Source organism: Bufo bufo, chromosome 8 (assembly GCF_905171765.1).
Source record: "Bufo bufo chromosome 8, aBufBuf1.1, whole genome shotgun sequence".
NCBI lineage: Eukaryota > Metazoa > Chordata > Amphibia > Anura > Bufonidae > Bufo > Bufo bufo.
Window position 1 is genome coordinate 146,174,143 of NC_053396.1, and position 21,452 is coordinate 146,195,594.

General features: G+C 43.4%; 1 long non-coding RNA gene across 1 annotated transcript; it reads left to right on the top strand.

The window, feature by feature from the left end:
* Positions 1-2,207: 2,207 nt before the first annotated feature.
* LOC120978174 lies at positions 2,208-21,116 on the top strand. The gene is made up of 4 exons (XR_005774035.1): positions 2,208-2,218; positions 6,530-6,533; positions 11,709-11,721; positions 21,032-21,116. It is a non-coding gene; the product is annotated as an uncharacterized LOC120978174 (long non-coding RNA).
* Positions 21,117-21,452: the final 336 nt, after the last annotated feature.

Here is a 21,452-nt window from a genome sequence, read left to right on the forward strand (position 1 = left end):
GATCTCTGTCCAGCCATTGTCAGTCTAGGGGCAATTGTGCGGACTCATTCAGTGTGCAGGGGCCTCATCCTGTCTCGCTCCCCTCTGAGGAGGAGCCCATGCAGCTAGGTCGACTTGCCCCTGATAAAAGAGGATTTAGTCCTCAGAGTATGGTGTGTTTTTGTTGTGGGGGCATAGGTCATTTGGCAAATGTTTGTCCGTCTAGGAGATTCTTGAACAGTACTAAGAGCGATAATAAGAGAAAAACCTCAAAAGGTAAATCATCAAATTCTGCTTCATCTGCTACTTTGGGCAAAGTTGATGTAGGAATTGATGCTTTTCCTCTGACCTGCAGTTCCCGTTTTCTCCTGTCTGCCAGGGTGGCGCTAGAGAGCAAAGTCATTTCTTGTGAGATTTTTGTCGATAGTGGAGCGGCCGTCAATCTTATTGACACTCAATTTGTAGCCATGCATGGTTTTCAGGTTTGCACATTAGAAAAGGATATACCTGTTTTTGCTATTGACTCTGCTCCACTCTCACAGAGATCTCTGATGGGCATTGTTCACAATATCCGGCTAGCTGTAGGTGACACTCATGTGGAGGATATATCTTGTTTTGTCCTTAACGGATTGCCTTCTCCTCTAGTTTTGGGGTTACCCTGGCTCACTAGACATAACCCCACTATTGATTGGCAAGGAAGGCAAATAAATGAGTGGAGTGACTTTTGTAGAGAGAATTGTCTCACAGCGACTTTTGCAGAGGTGTCTACTAAAACTGTGCCATCATTTCTCTCTGATTTCTCGGACGTGTTTTCGGAGAGCGGTGTTCAGGAGCTACCTCCTCACCGGGAGTTTGACTGTCCCATTAACCTCATTCCCGGCGCCAAGCTGCCAAAAGCAAGCCTCTACAATCTCTCTCAACCGGAAAGAATCGCAATGCGAACTTATATCTCAGAGAGTCTCGATAAGGGGCATATTCGTCCCTCAAAGTCACCTGTGGCCACGGGGTTTTTTTTTTGTTAAAAAAAAAAGATGGCTCTCTGAGACCTTGCCTAGATTTTAGGGAGCTGAACCGTATCACGATTCGCGATCCCTATCCCCTTCCTCTGATCCCGGACCTCTTCAACCAAATTGTTGTGGCCAAGGTGTTTTCCAAATTGGATTTGAGAGGCGCGTACAACCTGGTCAGGGTCAGAGAGGGGGATGAATGGAAAACGGCCTTTAATACCCCTAACGGGCATTTCGAGAATCTCGTTATGCCTTTCGGCCTGATGAATGCTCCGGCCGTCTTTCAGCATTTTGTTAATAGTATTTTCTACCATTTAATGGGGAAATTTGTATTGGTGTATCTTGATGATATTTAGATTTTTTCCCCTGATGTTCAGACCCATCAGGATCATCTTTTTCAGGTTCTGCAGATTCTGCGGGAAAATAAATTGTACGCCAAGCTGGAGAAATGTCTTTTTATGGTATCGGAGATTCAATTTCTGGGTTTTCTCCTCTCTGCTTCTGGTTTTCGCATGGATCCGGAGAAGGTCTGTGCTGTACTTGAGTGGGAGCTTCCTGAGAATCAGAAGGCATTGATGCGCTTTCTGGGTTTTGCGAACTATTACAGAAAGTTCATTTTGAATTATTCCTCTGTTGTCAAACCCCTTACTGACATGACAAAAAAGGGGGCGGATTTTTCCTCTTGGTCGGAGGAGGCGCTTGCAGCCTTTTCTAAGATTAAAGAGAGTTTTGCGTCTGCTCCCGTCTTGGTGCATCCCGATGTTTCCTTACCTTTTATTGTTGAGGTGGATGCTTCCGAGGTGGGTGTGGGTGCAGTTTTGTCCCAGGGCCCTTCTCCTGCCAAATGGCGACCCTGTGCCTTTTTCTCTAAAAAACTCTCCCCGGCAGAGAGAAACTATGATGTGGGAGATAGGGAGTTGTTGGCCATCAAGTTGGCTTTCGAGGAATGGCGCCATTGGTTGGAGGGGGCCAGGCACCCTATCACCGTTTTTACCGACCATAAGAATCTGGCATACTTGGAGTCGGCCAGACGTATAAATCCGAGACAGGCCAGATGGTCTCTGTTCTTCTCCAGATTCAATTTTGTCGTTACATTCCGACCTGGGATCAAAAATGTGAAGGCTGATGCTCTCTCTCGCTGTTTTCCGGGAGGAGGAAACTCCGAGGACCCGGGTCCCATTTTGGCGGAGGGGGTAGTTGTTTCTGCTCTATATTCCGATTTGGAGGCCGAGGTCCAGGCTGCCCAGACTGAGGCACCTGCCCGTTGTCCTTCTGGGAAGTTGTTCGTGCCTCCTGAGCTACGTCACAAACTCTTCAAGGAGCTTCATGATACGGTTCTTGCTGGTCACCCCGGGAGTAGAGCCACGGTAGATCTCATTGCTCAGAGATTTTGGTGGCCGGCTCTTCGTAAGTCGGTGGAGGGTTTTGTGGCTGCTTGTGAGACGTGCGCTCGCGCTAAGGTCCCTCGTTCACGGCCTTCAGGTTCCCTTCTCCCGTTACCCATACCTTCCCGTCCTTGGACACACCTGTCCATGGACTTTATCACGGATCTTCCTCGTTCCTCGGGGAAGTCGGTGATCCTGGTGGTGGTGGACCGTTTTAGCAAGATGGCTCATTTCGTACCTTTCCCTGGTTTACCCAATGCTAAAACGTTGGCGCAAGCTTTTGTCGACCATATTGTTAAATTGCACGGCATTCCCTCTGATATTGTTTCCGATAGAGGCACGCAGTTTGTGTCCAGGTTCTGGAAGGCTTTCTGTTCTCGCCTGGGGGTTCGGCTGTCCTTCTCTTCTGCCTTTCACCCGCAGTCGAATGGTCAGACTGAGCGCCTCAATCAGAATCTGGAGACATATTTGCGCTGTTTTGTGGCAGAGAACCAGGAGGATTGGTGTTCATTTCTCCCTCTTGCTGAGTTTGCTCTGAACAACCGTCGTCAGGAATCTTCTGATAAGTCACCATTCTTTGGTGCATATGGGTTCCATCCGCAGTTTGGGACATTCTCGGGAGGGGCTCTTTCTGGTTTACCTGAGGAGGAGAGATTTTCCTCGTCTTTGTCTACCATTTGGCAAAAGATTCAGAGTAATCTTAGAAAGATGAGTGAGAAGTATAAGCGTGTGGCTGATAAGAGACGTGTGCCTGGTCCGGACCTGAATGTGGGTGATCTGGTGTGGTTGTCTACAAGAAATATTAAACTGAAGGTTCCCTCCTGGAAATTGGGTCCCAAGTTTATTGGGCCTTATAAAATCTTGTCAGTCATCAATCCTGTTGCCTTCCGTCTTGATCTTCCAAGGGTTTGGAAGATACATAATGTATTTCACAGATCTCTCTTAAAACCATATGTCCAGCCCACGGTACCCTCCTCTTTGCCTCCTCCTCCGATTTTGGTTGATGGCAATCTGGAGTTTGAGGTTTCCAGAATTGTGGACTCTCACATTGTCCGCGGTTCTCTTCAGTACCTCGTTCATTGGAAAGGTTATGGTCCTGAGGAGAGGATGTGGGTTCCGGTGTCGGACATTAAAGCCACTCGCCTCATCAGGGCATTTCATAGGGCTCATCCTGAGAAGGTGGGTCCTGGGTGTCCGGAGTCCACCAGTAGAGGGGGGGTACTGTCACTACCATAGCTTTGAGACGTTCTCACAGCTCTGTTTTTCTGTGTTTCCTTCCTCCCAGCTGTTCCTCCTGTGGTTGATTTCCCTGCCTTTAAATCACCCCTCCTCCTATTGTAGGGCGTGGATTATATTTCTCATTTCAGTTGTAGCTCTTGCTTGAGTATCTTCACTTGTAGCTATCAGTTCACTGGACCTGTGTTCTGCTGCAGCAAGCACTCCGGATATTGCCAGCTGTCCTTGGATCCGTCTTCTCTGCGGCTGCAGCTCCTTCAGCTAAGTGTGCAGACATTGTTGTGCACCTGGTTATTTTCTGACTGGATCTGAGGTGGCCACGGTTCCCTCCATATACTGAGCAGGGCACCGGTGGCCGTGCCCCTTCCACTATTGTAGGGGTTACAGTGGTCATCAGTCTTAGGTACGCGGGCATGCCTCGTTCCGCCATTTGGATCCGGGCATGTGCTTTAGCAGCATAGGGAGAGCTTTGAGGGTCTGACAGGGGTCACCCTTTATCCTCCCTAGTTTGGGTCCGGTCAGTAGCTCTTTTTACTGTGTATACTCTTGTTGCTCACATACAGCCGTGACACCAGAATTGTTCAGTCCCGTAGCAATCCTCTATTGCTTATCTGCAGCAAATTAAGTATCATTATTTCATTCTTTTGTGAAACAAAAACAATTTCTTAATGTACATGTAATAGGGTATTTGTGTCAGCTTCCACTTATAATTTTCTTTTAACACTGATAAAAAGCATTGTTTTACGCAATAACATATCCTGGTTTGATAAAGACAGATTCTATTTGTAAAACATAGCAGTTCTAAATTTAGTTCAAGATTATGTGCATCTTGAAAGGTATAATTACAGAGCAGCAGTGAGATAATAAATGGTTGTGCATGAACTCTTGACTGGAAAAGACCCCAGGGATTATGTTCCAGTGCAGTTTTAGTTTCTCTCGGTTTTATTTTAATTGTTGATCAACATTTTGCATCTGCAGTACATTAATGTGTGAATATTTACTGCATACTTGTGCATACATATAACAAGCTTTCTCAGAGGCTGTATGGGGAAATGTCCATGATATATTGAAGAAGAATGCTGCAAAGGTCAAAATCTTCTTCCTTTAGAAAATGCTTATTAAAATCTAACCTTTCCATTTTGGTTCAGTACTATGATTAAATAAGACTGATGCAGTGCAATTTATTTTAAAATAAATTACAGACTGATTCTAATGAGGATTATCCACTAGGCCACATTGTTTTACCATTATATTCACTAGATCACATTATTTGAAAGACATATTAATGACGTTTGTTCTTTTTATGAAACTTTGGAGAAAAAATTATTTTCCATGAAAACAAATGCATAACAGATATTTTCTATCTGCAGGGTTTTTACATTGTTACATAGTAATTTGATATTTTCCAACATAGACTTCATTATAGGCATTTGCTTTGCTGACAGGGTTATCCAGGAATTTTATATTGATAGGCTAATCTCAGGATAGGTCATCAATATCAGATTGGTGGAGGTCCGAATCCCAGCACCGGGTGGGAATGTCAGGAGTCAGACCCTAGCCAATCTGATATTTATCACCTATCCTGAAGCTAGAAAACCAATACAAAGCATATTGAATAATTTACAAATACATGAGTAATCACACTAGATGTAATCTGTGTAGAAAGTTAATTGCATTCATATAAATAACAATGGTAAAGGTAAAACACAGTTAAGAAGTTGTTAAAACCATCTCCTATTGAGAGTGGTGGTCAGGAGGCAGAGTGGACAACTATTAAGGCAGAGCAACATTATATTGGGGTATACAATCAAAATGTTTAAATATGATGTGGAAAATGAAGTGAACAATATAATATTCAAGTGGTAAATGAATACAAAGCAAAAAACAACCAAGAAGGTAAACCTTCTCAATTCCGAACCACCACCACGCCCTGAAGTGTGTTTCATGGTCAATTTCCTCAGGAGGCTATTTGAGTGTTCGCTATCCTGAAGATAGGCCATCAATATCAAATTTCTGGATACCTCTTTAATGAAATATCACACTATAATAAGTAACCTCTATGTTTACATTTTAAATATTAAGGCACCTAAAACCTGTGTTGTACACAAAGGGAAAAAGGCAGTATACTATAAAAACAAATGACACCAAAAGTTTTGCTCATATTTATGTGCTAAGCCATCAAGGCTAAATAGAAAGCAAGGAGACCTTTCTGATCCCAGGTTGCTTGTCTCTTCATTTTTTAGTATTATTGTTGTGAAGAGAGGTGATAATGTCACTCTACCAATGGAGAAAGAGCATGGGTATAGTTGGAAAGAATAAGAAGTCCACAATGCGTGCTGGGATGTCTCACAAGTAGAGATGAGAAAAACACTCAACATCTAATTTGGGTTCTATTCAGCTAAATTGCTTGGCTGTTTCAATTTGGGTCCAAATTGATCCTATCCAAATTGAAAGTGCTCCAATTGGCCTAAAAATGTGTTGTTGTTTTTTTTGTTTTTGTTTTTTATCTCCTTTGCTCTCACTCTCCAAAATTTACGCAAATTGAATCAACAAAAATTCTGATTTTTGGATCCACCTAAATTTTTTACAAAACTCAAGTCAAATCCGATTCAGTTAAAATCAACTCCCTCATCTCTACTCTCCGAAATGAACCAGGGGCTAACATACATGTGTCTAATACAACAGTTCAGCAAGCTCTACCATGTATGGGGCTCCAAAGCCGACAGATGGTCACTGCACCACTGCTAACAAAGTTGCATAAGCAGAAAAGGCTTAAATTGTCATGGCAGTATCAGTATTGATGCTCAATTCTGATACTGCCATGAAAATTTAAGCCTTTTCTGCTGATGCAACTTTGTTAGCAGTGGTGCAGTGACCATCTGTCGGCTTTGGAGCCCCTTTGGAGCTGATTAGCATAATGAGTCATGTTTTCTGCTTCAGTGGATGGACGTTGGTGTGTCAGACAAGAAACATCAGAAAGCAAACACCCTGCAACCATTGCTGGAAGAACACAAACTGGTGGTGGCAGCATTGTGGTCTGGAGAATGTTTTCATGGCAATCTCTGGGCCCACTCATCTATGTGGAAAGCACTTGCAACCGATTTGGATATAAATCCATCCTTGCAGATCATGTACACGCATGTATATTGATTGTCTTTCCTGAGGAAGATGGGATCTTCAATCAAGACAACGTGACATGGCATACAGCTAGAAATGTCTGACATTGGTTGGAAGAGCATAACCAAGACTTCCAAGCTCTATCCTGGCTCTCTAATTCCCCAGAGTTGAACCCAGTTGCACATCTGTGGGACCCCCTTGATCATCATGTTTGCTCTATAGATCCTCCCCATACACCTTCCAGCAGCTATGGGATGCACTGTAGTTGGCATGGGTTCAGATACCTGTGATAACCTACCAGGAGTCACTCCCAGAATGTCTAGCTGCTATGTCTGCTTCACACGGCGGGTAAGCTGGATATTAGCTTTTAATTGTATTATTTTCTTTCATCATGTTTAGCAATGTATACATTTGTCCAGTAGAGTATGTAAAGATATGTTACCTTATCTATTTGCACAATGCGCACACATGGTGTACAGTACAGTATACTGTATGTTAAGAAAACTCGATGGCCCAGATTTACTAATCCTAAAGATAGCTTAAATTTAGACACGCTGTCTAGAACTGCACCAGATGTTATACAGGGATAGACACTTTTTACTGAATCTATATGAACTATTGGTTGGCTTACTTTGAGACAGATTTTTATGCCAGAATTGTGACACAATTTTGGCACAAAATGGCACATCTTAGACCCATCCCTTTTCTTACAAAGCTCCATCCTCTAAGCCCTGCTTCTTTGTTAAGCATGTGAGTTGAAAGAATAGAAACCGATGAACCAAATTGTGGCAATTAGCAGCACTTTTTAGACATTTTTGGGGGGCTCAGACACATTTGTAAATCTCGTGCAATGTTTTATGTGTTTTGCTTTTATATTTTATTCTATATAGCCTGAATTGGTGAAAATTAGTTTTATAATACAAACTGGCAAAAATCTTATCCCTCTTGTATAATTTAACTAGGTTACATATTGAAGATTACCCATATTAATACTATCATGTTATTGCAGATATCATTCACCTTGTTTTAGGGCTAAAATAAACTGATGAGCTCCCTCAAGTTTTTATATAGTTCTTGCAATTTATCTTGATACAAAATGACTTACAGCAATGAGCCTGAATGAAGATGGTGGTTCTGATGATGATGGTGATGGTCATTATCATCATTAGAGAGAAGTTAATCTTTAGAAATTCTCTTCTCCATTGATTCTCCAATATGAGTTTGATTTGCTGCAAATCTCAAAACTAAGGAATTGACTCTGCCATCTCAAATTATTATCATCATTGCTAAGTTGGATAAAAAAAATCCATAATTCATACATTCCCATGTTCTAATAAAAAGAGCATGCTGGCATCTCCACAAAAAAACACACTTGGGTTAAGCCTGTATTAGACCTAGCGATTATATAGGCCAGGCATGCTCAACCTGCGGCCCGCCAACTGTTGCAAAACTACAACTCCCAGCATGCCCGAACAACCTACAGCTATCAGCCGACAGCAGTACATTGTGGGATTTGTAGTTTTACAACAGCTGGAGGGCCGCAGGTTGAGCATGCCTGATATAGGCAATTGTCAGGAGGAAAACGTTCCTTCCTGGCAATCACCTGCTCGCTAGCGGAGGAGCCCGCTGCTATTACATGCAGGGATCTCCTTCACAGTATGGGGAGTAGTGCTCGTTATGCTATCGCTCATCTCTATGCTATCTAGCTGTTTTCCGGCTGCAGAATGTGATTAGACAGCAGCGCAATCTGCCGCAGGCAAATTATGATCTTTTAGCATGCAAGCGTTCGTTCATCGGGTAATCGGTGGCAGTATTACACTGTCAGATGATCGCTAATGAGCGTTACTATGAACACTTGTTAGCGAACATCTGGCAGAAAATCTGCCAGTGTAATTCAGCCTTTAAATGTAGAGCCATTCATACAATTGAAATGTGGTGTCGCCTATGAAATATTAGAGCTTTTTGCATAATTATTGCAGCCCGTTTGCTCATTTAAAACATTAGACTTTTAAACAAAGTTTACCATAATTAAACAATCTAGGAAAGGCTAAAGATTGCTGGTGCTTACGCAGCTGCCATCTGACCTTTATGACACCCAGCATATTGTATATTAACCATTATGACTTTAAAGCAGATGATATGCAATTTAAATTTAATTTTTAAGTTAAAGACTGATTTCAGCAGACCAGATTTGACGTCCTATGGTACAGGACACAGACAGCAGGCTGCCGAGATTCATCAAAATGATCTTTAACCACAAGTGTGCCTCTTACTCCTCCTTGTGGTTTTCTTCCCCTGTTATCAAATAAAACACATCTGTATCTTTGTTAGAAACAACATGAGGTCGAGCTGTGTCAGTTTGATTATTACCAATCATACCAACAGTAGGGCATTTTTTTGTCATGTGAATTAGTGTCCTATGTTCATATCTTTGCATGATATAACAAGGTTCCAGTTCTAGCATGCTGATTTATTTGCTATTTAATGTAGCATACAAAAACACATTTCATGTGTGATACATTTTAATAACTTTTTCACTGGGTTGGAATGGTAAAAATAGTGGTGCATTATTAAAATAATGATGACCTATCCTCAGATCAGCAGGGGTAAATTGTATGGGAAGGAGCAATTATAGTTACGCTGCACTGTTTCTACAAAATAATGATTTTCAGGTCATTTTGAATAGAGATGGCATTGTGGTTCACTCGGCGGTCGTTTTGCGGTGAACTTTGCTCGTTCGCGGTTCGCTGAACATGCGGACATACGGCGATGTCCGCCAGTGCCATATTCTTTTGCATTGTGCCGAACTTTGACCCATGAAACATCCACCAGGTGGAACAGGACAGCCAATTGAGACGTTTCAGCACATGGACAAACCCCGTAACCTATAAATAAACCCGATCTGGCAGCCATTTTACATTCTGTTTTTTGCCACTGTAGGGAGAGGTTGCTGTGTGGAGCAGGGAGAGACTGTTAGGGACAACAAACGCTAGCTAATAGGGCCACAAAAGTCCTTTTAAGGTCTGGTATAGGTGTGCTATCGATAGGTGTCACATACTGAGGGGTGTGATATACTTATACTTTCTAACATAGAAAGTATATTATAGTACATTTTTATTGTGCAGCAGTTGTGTGCGGTTCTGCTGAGATACTGCAGCTAGATAGAGGGACAAACGGTATTAGAGTAAGTAATTGCAACTGGTGTGATACACCTGTTTCCCCCCCCCAAAAAAAATGATTGAGGGGTGTGATATACCTATAATATACCTTCTAACATAGAAAGTATATTATAGTGCATTTGTATTGTGCAGCAGTTGTGTGCGGTTCTGCTGAGATACCGCAGCTATATAGAGGGACAAACGCTATTCAAATAACTAATTGCAACTGGTGTGATATAACTGTTGCCCCCCAAAAAAACTAATTGAGGGGTGTGATATACCTATAATATACCTTCTAACATAGAAAGAATATTATAGTGCATTAGTATTGTGCAGCAGTTGTGTGCGGTTCTGCTGAGATACCGCAGCTAGTTAGAGGTACAAACGCTATTGGAAAAACTAATTGCAACTAGTGTGAGATACCTGTTGCCGCCAAAAGACTGATTAAGGGATCCAAAATACTGATTAAGAGGTTTGATATACATGTTTACACAAAATACTGATTGAGGTGTGTGATACACCGCCTTCCACAAAATATTGATTGAGGGGTGTGATACACCAACCTCCACAAAATACTGATTGAGGGGTGTGATACACTGGCTTCCACAAGATATTAATTGAGGGGTGTGATAAACTGGCTTCCACAAATTATTGAATGAGGATTGCGATACACCGACTTCCACCAAATATAGATTAAGGGGTTTGATATACCAGCTTCCAGCAAATACTCATTAAGGGGTTCTATATGCCTGTTTCTACAAAATACTGATAGAGCGGATTGATATACCAGCTTCCACCAAATGTTGATTGAGGCCCACGATAGAACAGCTTCCACTAAATATTGATTAAGGGGTTTAATATAACGGCTTCCAGCAAATATTCATTAAGGGGTTCTATATACCTGTTTCCACAAAATACTGATAAAGGGGATTGAAATAACGGCTTCCATCAAATATTGATTGAGGCCTGCGATACACCAGATTCCACCAAATATTGATTAAGGGGTTTGATATACCAGCTTCCAGCAAATACTCATTAAGGGGTTCTATATACCTGTTTACACAAAATACTGATAGAGCGGATTGATATACTTGCTTCCACCAAATATTGATTTAAGTCTGCAATACAACAACTTCCACCAAATATTGATTAAGGGGTTTGATATACCAGCTTCCAGCGAATACTCATTAAGGGGTTCTATATACCTGTTTCGATAAAATACTGGTAGAGGGGATTGATATACCAGCTTCCACCAAATATAGATTGAGGCCTACGATACACCGGATTTAACCAAATATTGATTAAGGGGTTTGATATTCCGGCTTCCACCAAATATTGATTGAGGCCTGCAATATACTTACTTCCACAAATACTGCTCTTCTATAGGGACTTTGTCACAGGGTCATTTTGAAAATGACAGGCAGAGAAGGAGGCAGGCCTTTCCGCAGGGGTGGTAGGGGTTGGGCAGGTGCACCAGGCCGGAGCCTAAGTGGGAAGTTGTAGAAGGTGCGTGCGATCACGTCAAAGGACGCACCAGAGTTGGTTGAGTGGCTCACTCAGCCTTCCGCTTCTGCACCTTCCTCATCCTCTGTATCTGCACCCTGCTCGCTCTCTGCTGTGTTCACCACCACCACCACCATAGCCACTCCACTTAAGCCAGAGGAATAATTTTCCCATCCAATCCCAGACCTTACCGATGCACTGCATCGTATCCGGAAGAGGAGGTAGCAACGGCCGCCACTAAGCGGTCTGACGAAAGTACACCAGATCAGCCCAAGGACGGATGTCCCCGCTGTTGCTGCCTACTCAGAAATCTCTAATGTCAGTGGTGGTGAAGGTGTCGATGATGACGTGTCGATGGATGTCACATGGGTGCCCATAAGAGAGGAAGAGGAGAGGAGTTCAGAGGGAAAGACAGAGCAGCAGAGAGGGGGTAGAAAGAGGAGAAGCAGGCAGAACTTGCAGTGCACAGGAGGCAAAATGCAGACTGCAAATGTATCTGGAGAGAGCCATCCACCATGAACGGTCATATCTACTGCTCCCAGGACGCCGGCACATGGCTCCGCATTGAGGGCTCTTTTTAACGTATCAACTGCTGACAATAGTGTTGCCATCTGCAGCCTGTGCTGTCAACGCATAAGTCGCAGCAAGCCCAACACTCACCTAGAGATGACCGCCTTAAGAAGGCACCTGGCCTCCCATCACAAAGACATTACTACCTAATAGGAATGCTAAAACAAAATGATAAACGTTATTACTTTATTAATTAAAACCGGAGTCACAGACTCATAACTCAAGTATCAGGATAGGGTATATCACCAAGGTGCGGGGAAGAGATATACAAGTTGCTTTTGTGCCTCCTATCCCTAAATGTATTGCTAGGGTCTAGGAGGGTGTTATCTCTAAACCCTATTAAGACTTGGTAACACCATCAATGTGCGCATCAGTGTTACTCTGGAATCTGGATATGGACACCTCATCACACATAAGGTAGGTGTATTGTCCAGTATCCTATCACTGCTATACAAGAGCTCACCACAGGGATAGTACTATGGTGTGTGTGAAAACCGGCAGGAGTCCAAGTGGAAACAGCTGATTATCCACTCTGGACACCTCCGATAATAACACTATCCCTGAGTGCAGCCCTCACTACCCCTGCTCTACGCATCACAGCACCGATACACTGCGATCCTGCACGCCACTCTGTGTAGGGATTCAATTTCTTAATACTAAGTTACCTCCTGTACTTCCTCCTGACGAACCACCACAAAGAAACGCGTAGAGCAGGGAAAGTGACTCCTGGCGGTTTTCACAAACACCATAGTACTATCCCTGTGGTGAGCTCTTGTATAGCAGTGATAGCATACTGGACAATACACCTACCTTATGTGTGAGGAGGTGTCCATATCCAGATTCCAGAGTAATACTGATGCGCACATTGACGGTGTTACCAAGTCTCAATAGGGTTTAGAGATAACACCCTCCTAGACCCTAGCAATACATTTAGGGATAGGAGATACACAAGCTACTTGTATATCTCTTCCCCGCACCTTAGGGAAATACCCTAGCCTGATACTTTTGAGTTATGAGTCTTTGACTCCGGTTTTAATTAATAAAGTAATAAAGTTTATCATTATTTTGTTTTAGCGTTGCCATCAGACAGTAATATTTTAGTATCGACAATGTAGGGACGTATACATAGCATCAATTATTTATCATTCAGCTCCCATCACCAAGCCCAGTGGGAGCAACACCGTCAGAACCCACAAACCCGTCATGGAGTAGGAGCTGGAAGATGAGGAAGTCACAATGTTGGATGATTTTCCAGGGGGCTACTCCATCTGAGACAAGTCAGCAGGAGTCTGAAGAGGAGGATGGTGGCAGGGGGGAGGAGGAGGAGCAAGAAGAGCAGCCTTTAAACTTTTCGGGGAACCCTGGTGTTGTCAGTGGCTGGGGGGAAGAGACCAAGGATGATATTCTCCTGGTTAATAAGCAGGAGCCAGGCCACTCCACCACTTCTAATTTAGTGAAAATGGGGGCTTTCATAATCCAGTGTTTGAAGAGGGTCCCCCGTTAAAAAAGCATAAAGGGCAAGGACCAGTACTGGGTGGAAACGTACTTAGACCCCCAATACAAAAACAAAATGGCGGACATGTTACCAGAATCACAAAGGACTGTCAGAATGCAGCATTTCCAGGCCTTGCTATGAGAGATACTGCATTCTGCTGTTGAGGGCGCTGGCAGAGGAACTTCCACCCATAGAGATACAGGAGCGGGTACCAATTCTACCGCGCATGCAAGCAAGAAGAGGGTGGTTTAAAGATGTGTTGGTCACTTTGAATATGATATCATTCTTGCAGCCAACCCATCGAAAACCACCCTCCGGATCCAGCCTCAGGGAGCGCCTGAACCGACAGGTGTCTGACTACATCGGGTTAACAGCCGATGTGGACGCTCTGAGAAGCGAGGAACCCCTGGACTACTGGGTATGCAGGCCTGACCTGTGGCCAGAGCTGGCACAATTTGCCATGGAACTCTTGGTTTGCCCCTCGTCGAGTGTCCTGTCCGAAAGGACATTCAGCACAGCAGGGGGGATCGTGACCGATAGGCGCACTCACCTAGCTCAGGACAGGGTGGACTACCTCACATTTCTAAAAATTAATGAGGCATGGATCTCGGAGGAATTCAACACCTGTGACGACCACGTTTAATTGAATTTCCTCATGCCAGCCCACACATATCTTCCACCATCCAGAACAAAGAATGGTCCCTGTCCTATGTAAATAAAGCGTCATAAAAGGCCTTTTCTGTCCGGCGAATGCATAATGTTTGGGGCCTGTACTCCACTGGCCTGCAATAAAATTGTTATCCAATGACCGTCTAATATACCTTCAGCCACATAATCACTTGATCTTTATTGTACGGTAAATTACTAATTGTTAGGGCCTTGGAGAAATTTAACACTTGTGACGACCACGTGTTATTGAATTTTCAACTATTATCATTTGGGGTTTATTCAAGAGAGGGGGATTTTGTTAGCCATATTTTTAATCCAATTTTATATTTTTAGTTCTTTTAAACATATGTATTTGACATATATTTCTACTGGCTTACAGTAAAAATTTTATCCAATGACTGTCTAATATACCTCCAGCCACATAATCACTTGTTCTTTTCTGTACGGTGAATGCCTAATGTTTGGGGCCTATTGTCCACTGGCCTGCAGCAAAAATGATATCCAATGAGCGTCTAATATACCTCCAGACACATAATCACTTGATCTTTTCTGTACGATGAATGTATAATTTTTGGGGCCTATAATCTAATAGTGTTGATCACGAATATTTCAATTTCGAATTTTTATTGCGAATATAGGTACTTCGAAAATTCGCGAATATTTCAAATATAGTTATATATATTCGTAATTTTGAATATTCAAATTTTTTTTCTTTTTTTTTTCTTTTCGATTTTTTTAATTATTTTTTTTAGCAGTACACATGATCCCTCACTGCTTCTAGCTTGTGGGCCAATAAGAAGTCTGCAATATACTTGACTTTAGGAGTAGTAGTGTTTGCGAATTTTGCTCTATATTCGTTTTTTTTGAATATTCGCTATATTGCTAAATATTCTTGTTTTAGAATAGTACGAATATTCGAAAAAACTAAGTTATAGCAATATAGAGAATATTCGAAAAAAATCGAATATAGAGCAATTTAGCTAATATAGTGCTATAATCTTCTTTGTCTAATAGTTGTAAGTTGAAAAATTTGCGATAAAAAATTTGAATTCAAAAATTCGAATTCCAAAAATTCGCATATTACACAATCATTATCTTTCTGATTTTTCGAGTAAAAAAAAAATATCGCAAATTCGAATATGACCCCTGCCGCTCATCACTATAATCTAATTGGCCAACAGTAAAATTGTTATACGGTGACTGCCTAATGTACATCCAGGCCGATAATCACTTGTTATTTTCTGTACGGTGAATGCCTAATGTTTGGGGCCTGTACTCCACCGGCCTGCAGTAAAATTGCTATCCACTGACCGTCTAATATACCTCCAGCCACAAAATCACTTGATCTTTTTTGTCTGGTAAATGCCTAATGTTTGGGGCCTATACTCCACTCGCCTGCAGTGAAATTGATATCCAAAGACCGTCTAATATACCTCCAGCCACATAATCACTTGATCTTTTTTGTCCGGTGAATGCCTAATGTTTGGGGCCTATACTCCACTTGCCTGCAGTAAAATTTATATCCAATGAGCGTCTAATATACCTCCAGCCACAAAATCACTTAGGCTTCTTTCACACGGGCGTCATGTTTTTGGGCCGGATAAGATGCGGGTGCGTTGCGGGAAAATGCGCGAGTGCAAAACATTGTAATGCGTTTTGCACGCGCATGAGAAAAATCGGCATGTTTGGTACCCAAACCCGAACTTCTTCACAGAAGTTCGGGTTTGGGTTGAGTGTTGTGTAGATTGTATTATTTTCCCTTATAACATGGTTATAAGGGAAAATAATAGCATTCTTAATACAGAATGCATAGTACAATAGGGCTGGAGAGGTTAAATTTTTTTTACAATAATTTAACTCACCTTTATCCACTTGTTTGTGCAGCCCGGCTTCTCTTCTGTCTTCATCTTTGCTGTGCAATAGGAAAAGGACCTGTGGTGACGTCACTGCGCTCATCACATGGTCCATCACCATGGTGATGAATCATGTGACGGACCATGTGATGAGCGCAGTGACGTCACCACAGGTCCTTTTCCTACTGCACAGCAAAGATGAAGACAGAAGAGAAGCCGGGCTGCGTGAACAAGTGGATTAAGGTGAGTTAAATTATTTTTTATTTTTTTTTAACTTCTCCAGCCCTAGTGTACTATGCATTCTGTATTAAGAATGCTATTATTTTCCCTTATAACCATGTTATAAGGTAAAATAATAATGATCGGGTCCCCATCTTGATCGTCTCCTAGCAACCGTGCGTGAAAATCGCACCGCATCCGCACTGTCAGTCAGTTCGTGTAGGTATGTGCACACTTACTGCCCCACCATGTCGCACGTCCCCGTGATGTTCACAATTCAATTTGATATCTGCTCTATCAATTTTCAATGTTCTTTTATGCACCTACCATGGTGATCACGAGTGGCGGGGAATTAGGGTTCCAGGCCGGAGAGGGAGCCTGAGAAAAGGATGCCCCATGCAAGGGAGGTCAATAGATGAAATTAATTGTAATTGAGTGGAAATGTGGGACAAAGTATTGAAGCATAAGCTTCCGAATTAAAGAGGGGGCGCGCGGCAATTACCCACTCCCGACTCGGGGAGGTAGTGACGATAAACAACAATACAGGACTCTTAAGATGCCCTGTTACTGGAATTATTAATAAAAAATTATAGGGAATGTCACTGTGGTATTTTTGATTTGTAAACGTTAGCCAGGAGAGGCCCTGCTGCCGCTTTGTTGACTCTAGCTAACTTCTGCCTGATCGCACGTCCCTGTGACGTCCACCATCCATTTGGATATCTTCTCTATCAACTTTCAATGTTCTTTTCTGAGCCTACCATGTTGATCACGGTTATCGGCGAATAAGGGTTCCACGACGGAGAGGGAGCGTGAGAAAGAGAGACCACATCCAAGGGAAATAAATGGATTACATTTTTTTGGGATCGAGCGGTGTGGCGAAACCAACCTCGCCACTGGGTTTTGGAGAGGCCTGTTTATCAGCCTCTTGCCTCAGGATTATGGCCCATACTAACTTTTAAAGGGTTTCTATCACTTCGTTTCACCTATTTAGCTTTCAGACACTAGCGATCCGCTAGTGTCTGCTTTATCTAACCATCCTAATATAAGAGCTTATTGTCCTGCCGTTTAGCTAAAAAAATAACTTATATAGATATGCAAATGAGCCTCTAGGTGCTATGGGGGCGTGATTAGCACCTAGAGGCTCCGTCTACCTTAACAAACTGCCGCCGCCCAGCGCGTCCCTCCAGCCCGCCCATCTCCTCCGGAATGCGATGCTCCTCGTATTCGGCGCATGCGCAGTGAATGTCTGATCGCTTCCCTGCTCAGACATCTCCACTGCGCCTGCGCCGATGACGTCATAGTGCTCCGAGGAACAGGCGCAGTGGAGATGTCTGAGCAGGGAAGCGATCAGACATTCACTGCGCATGCGCAGAACAGAGACGCGCACGGAGAGGATCGCTTCAGCTGGAGATGGGCGGGCTGGAGGGACGCGCTGGGCGGCGGCAGTTTGTTAAGGTAGACGGAACCTCTAGGTGCTAATCACGCCCCCATAGCACCTAGAGGCTCATTTGCATATCTATATAAGTTATTTTTTTAGCTAAACGGCAGGACAATAAGCTCTTATATTAGGATGGTTAGATAAAGCAGACACTAGCGGATCGCTAGTGTCTGAAAGCTAAATAGGTGAAACGAAGTGATAGAAACCCTTTAAACCCCTGAACCTATTCAAGTGAATTTTGGATAGGTTTGTCCCCAAGTTATACTGTTTAAATTGATGTAAGTTATATGTATGGCCAATGTAAACTCACAAAGTTGTAACAATTTATAATAAGTGTAACTTGTCAGCTTGGGAGGAATATGCTGGGTGTTTTTCTATTGTGCCATTGTCCCATTGTGTGTTTAAATGGTGATGTCTGTCCTGTTGTCTGCACATGTGTATTGGTGATTTCTCTTTGTCTTGAGAGATAATTGGATTACGCCTCGGGTGTCTCCAGGGCAGAGAGGAGGAAACCATGATGCATTGTGGGGATGTATTGTCTCTGTGTATCCTACAGTGCTGCATATCTGTCCTATGTCACAAGTCTTCATTCTGGTCCCCTAGGGGCGTGTACACCAGATGGGCTTGGTTGTTTTATACCTCCCTGTGGGCTGACCTGTAATTGCAAAAACTGTAATAAAAAACAGGCTGGGTGTGCCAGCACCTCAGACCACTGCTTGACCCTCAACACGGAGCCTTGTCTCGTTATTGGGGGGATCCGCTGTATGCTGTTAGAGACTGATTGCCAGGAGTGTAAGCTGATTCCTGTTCGTCTGCTAGCAGCTATTCGTGAGATTCCAGTTTGGAGTGCTACTTTGTATCCAGTTAGGGGGTTTGGTGTCCTGCAGTAGCTGTGCCTGTCTCTCAGAAAGAGGCACATCGCCTAAACGGATTTTAACCCCTTGTCTGCTGAAACGGTCCGTTACAAGCGGAAATATGGGAAAAGTTATTGAAGCGCAAATGTGGGACAAATTACTGAAGAGCAAATGTGGGAAAAGTTATTGAGGCGCAAATGTAGGACAAATTACTGAAACGCAAATGTGGGAAAAGTTATTGAAGCGCAAATGTGGTACAACTTGTTAAAGTTTAAGCATTGAATGAAAGGAGGTGGCGCGCATCAATTAATGAAGAATTTCTTAAATTTTATTCCCTATCACCTATGCAGAGCAGGGGTTTCTATCAGGCAAAATTAGAAAAATGTCACCTGACAATGTAACAGACGATTTTTTAAAATTTATGTTCCTGTTACCTATGCAGAGGTGCCCCCGTGACGTCCACCATCAATTTGGATATCTTCTCTATCAACTTTTGATGTTCTTTTCTGAGCCGACCATGTTGATCACAGTTATCGGCGAATCAGGGTTCCACGCCGGAGAGGGAGCGTGAGAAAGAGAGACCACATCCAAAGGAGATACATGGATAAAAAAAAAATTTGGACGAGCAAAAAGGTGGGAAAAGCTGTTAAAGCGCAAATGTTGAACAAATTATTTAAGTGCAAATGTGGGACAAATTATTAAAGCGCAAATGTGGGAAAAATTATTGAAGCACAAATGTGGGACAACTTTTTAAAGTTTAAGCATTTAATGAAAGGAGGTGGCGTGCATCAATTAAATAAGAATTTCAGAAATTTTATTCCCTATCACCTATGCAGAGCAGGGGTTTATTCACGTCCAAAATTGTAAAATGTCAACCCAAGAATGTAACAGAAAAATTACAGAAATTTATTAACCTGACTACTTTGTAGAGCAGGGGTCTATTACAGAAAAAATATATATATATATTGTCAAGCGAAAATGAAAAAAAAATAATAAATTTAAATTTATTACCTGTCTACTAGGAATAGCAGTGGTACATCACACCCAAAAATTGGTGAATTTCACCCGATAATGTAACTGACAAATTTTTATATTTTTTTTTTTACCTGTCTACTAGGTATAGCAGTGGTACATCACACCCAAAAATTTGTGAATCTCACCCAAAAATGTAATGGAGTTCCATATGGAGTAGGAGTTTGAGGAGGCAGTGGACGTAGTGGTGTAGGTGGAAGCGGCGGTGGAGAAGGACGAGGTTGCCAACACTGGTTTTTGGTTTTAATTATTATATATATATTTTTTTATTAGGGTACACTCCAAAAGAGTGTGAAATATCCAAAATATAAGAATGAGCAATTGCGCTGCAGTATAACAATGGCTGGTTAAGGCCGGTATACATGTCTATTCTGCACAAGGTACGGACAAGTCCTGTGGGATCCATGCCTGGTTCATTTTAATGAACGTGAGCTTGTCCACATTGGCTGTGGACAGGCGGCTGCGCTTGTCTGTGATGACGCCTCCTGCCGTGCTAAACACACGTTCAGATAATACACTGGCTGCAGGGCAGGCCAGCACCTCCAAGGCGTAAAGGGTAAGCTCAGGCCATGTGCCCAATTTGGAGACCCAGAAGTTGAAGGGGGCAGACCCGTCATTCAGTAAGTGTAGGCGTGTGCACACATACTGCTCCACCATGTTGATGAAATGCTGCCTCCTGCTAAGACGTTCCATATCAGCTGGTGGTGCTGGTTGTTGTGGCATGCTGACAAAGCTTTTCCACATTTCGGCCATGCTAACCCTTCCTTCTGAGGTGCCCCAGCTGCGTTAGCGACCTCTTCCTCTTCCTCTGCCTTCGCCTTGTGCTTCCACTTTGCCCCCTCTGTCAGATGGGAATGCCATTAGCAGCGCGACTACCAGCATGCGCTTGTACTCGCGCATCTTAGGATCACGCTCCAGTGATGGAATTAAGGACAGTACGTTGTCCTTGTAATGGTGATCCAGCAGCGTGGCCACCCAATAATCAGCACAAGTTAGAATGTGGGCAACTCGGCGGTCATTGCGAAGACACTGCAGTATGTAATTGCTCATGTGTGCCAGGCTGCCCAGAGGCAACGAAAAGCTGTCCTCTGTTGGAGGTGTATTATCTGTGTCCTCTGTAGCCCCCCATCCACGCACCAGTGATGGCCATGACCTGGTCTGCGTGCCACCCTGCTGTGAACATGGTTCCTGCTCCTCCATCTCCTCCTCCTCATCCTCCACCTCGTCATCCTCCAGAACTGTGCCCTGGCTGGAAAATTGTGTACCTGGCATTTGTGGGTGCAGGAACCCACCCTCAGAGCCACTTGTGAATGACTGGCCGGAAACCCTACGAAATGATCCCTCTTCCTCCTCCTCCTCCTGTGCAACATCCTCTTCCATCATTGTTAGCAGCGTTTTTTTCAAGGAGGCATAGAAGTGGGATAGTTACGCTGAGAACTGCGTTATCGGCACTGGCCATATTGGTGGAGTACTCGAAACAGCGCAACAAGGAACACAGGGCTCGGAAGGAAAACAGGTGATGTTCCGCCAAGCGACTCACTCGTGCATGCTGCAGCTGAAACTCCACTATCGCCTGCTGCTGCTCGCACAGTCTGGCCAGCATGTGCAATTCCACCATGTGGGCCCGTTGCATATGAGGCGGTGAGCAGGAAAGCCAAAGTTACGCTGCAGCGCTGACAGGCGAGCAGCAGCAGGGTGAGAACGCCAAAAGCACGCACAGACGACCCACACTTTATGCAGCAGCTCTGACATATCGGGGTAATTTTTTAAGGAATCTCTGCACCACCAAATTCAGCACATGCGCCAGGCAAGGTATGTGCGTCAAACCGGCTAGTCCCAGAGCTGCTATGAGATTTCGCAGATTACCGCACACCACCAGGCCAGGCTTGAGGCTCACTGGCACCAACCACTCATCGATCTGTTGTTCAAGGCCCGTC